This window comes from Monopterus albus, unplaced genomic scaffold, assembly GCF_001952655.1.
Source record: "Monopterus albus unplaced genomic scaffold, M_albus_1.0 scaffold339.1, whole genome shotgun sequence".
Classification (NCBI taxonomy): Eukaryota; Metazoa; Chordata; class Actinopteri; order Synbranchiformes; family Synbranchidae; genus Monopterus; species Monopterus albus.
Window position 1 is genome coordinate 260,568 of NW_018128219.1, and position 2,168 is coordinate 262,735.

A 2,168-nucleotide genomic window follows, 5' to 3' on the forward strand; every position below is an offset into this window, starting at 1 on the left:
GTTTTATTTAAGATTACAACAGCAAAATGCATACATTACCAACAACATTTGCCAGCTCTAGGCCACCAAAGGACCATCATTCTTTGTGATATGTTGGCTGAGTATAAGTACAGTTTCAGCACTGGCACCAGATGTTAGCCTAATGTATGCCTTAATCAAGCCATGTAATAATGTGTGACAACTAATGCAATGTATTGCATTAGTTGTAGATATCAGCAGCTCCCCTCTAGTTAATAATAAAGATGAACAATTCCAGATTCATGTCTGTGTATTCTGATTTTTTCATCCTACACTCTGCAGTCTTGCACTATGTCACTCAGGTACATTTTGCAAGTGTAAGCATTGGTCAAAGATAGAACAGCATGAAAAGGGTAATACAACCTGTGAAATTTGTGGGGTGGGGGGATACTAAAGATTTCATCAAAATTTAAGACTGCAAAAAGGCAATGGAACACTATCTTTTCTTCAAACAGCAGAAACTTCAGTGAACAGTTTAGCATATCCTTTCAACATTCATAAATGTATTGCTGCTTTGTTTTTCCGATGTTTGCTTCGCCCACCATTCCTATCTCGTGCATGTTGAAGTCAATTTGGAATCCTGGTCTCCATTTCTTGGTCTGTGGTATCAGATCTCAGATGATTAAGTCACACAGCAGCTATAACACACACATATGCAATTTTACAACATTAGGATGTAGGCAAAAATTCAGAATTGGACATCAAGACCTGTAGTGTAAAGCCAGCTTTGGAAAAGGCTTTGAATACACATTTACATACTGAATTATCTGTTACTGAACAACAATGAATTCGCGGTAAAAGTAACACTAGTTCAACAGTACCAAAATACTCTTTAAACCAACAGCAAGTACTTGAAATCATCACAGTATGTTTGCAACACTTTAGTTTTACTACTACTTTAGTATGCATTACAATCTCAAAACCTTTACTAGCATAAAGCAACGCAAGAATAGCAGTGTAAGACGGTCACATTTCAGGACTTACGTGCTGCAGTTCAAACTTTCACAAACGGACCTCAAAGTTATACAAATTATCACAAAAATATCGTACGCTGGTAAACAAGTAAAGCGAAGCTTAAAGCTTTCATTTGTGATCGTTTCAACCGAGTACTGACCTGTAAAATAAAGGTAAAGTTTTGGAGTAATGCTGGCATGTTTTCTAGCTAGCTCCCAAACTGGAAAAGGAAGTTGGTCTGCATTAGGCAGTCCGGAACAGAACATTTCGATGCCAAAGGTTCTGCTTGCAACTACTCTAAACCCATTTGTACAGGAATACAATCTCTTAATATTCAAAGAGAGACCACACTCTAAAAGCGTAATTGGAGTAAAGCTTGACTATTGACTTAGTCTTCATAATACCAAATGTGATGGCGCATATTTGTGTGCACCACAAAATAATGTAGCGACCTCCGGCGTGGAAGAGGGGAGCTAATGTTAACTATGCAGCTGAGCTAGCTAGCGGGATGCTAGCACCGGCTAATCCCGTTTCTCACTCAGAGCATCTGAACTAGCTTACCAAGAAGAGAGTTTCCTGCCGGAGAAGTCAAAACAATTAAAAATGCCCCTTCGATGGCTCTCCAACCTCTAAAATGGAACTTTAATCAGTCTACATCACTGACCAAATTATGTCTATACCTTTTTCCTCTTTTACCAAGAAACAAAAACACTGCTCATGAGAACTACATGTAACAGCACAGTGTATGCTTGATACATGCATTCAGTAGGGAACATGCACTAGCTATTCCACTTCTACTGTTTATTCAGTATACATACAAGACATATAATAATTTCACTTTAGGTCTCTGGGTGTTTACTGGCCCTTAGTAAACATATTGCCAATAATTTTTCCAACAATCCCTTAGAGGTAAACAGCTCCAATGACAGGGTGGCAATCCAATTGATCTCAAATCCATCCAATAGGCTTCACAGGTTTGACAGGAATGATGGCTAGCTGTAGTCTGGAGGTCTGTATATAACTGCACTTGCTGGGACTTCAACCTTCAAAGCTATGAACTCAAGGTCAGTTACATTATAGATGTACTGTTTTTCATACATTTGAATGTGGTTTCTGACATAGGCAGCAACAGCACACCACTTCTATTGGCCTTTTGTGAATCAGACAAGTGTCAGTTTCATTTTATAAATTTTTAA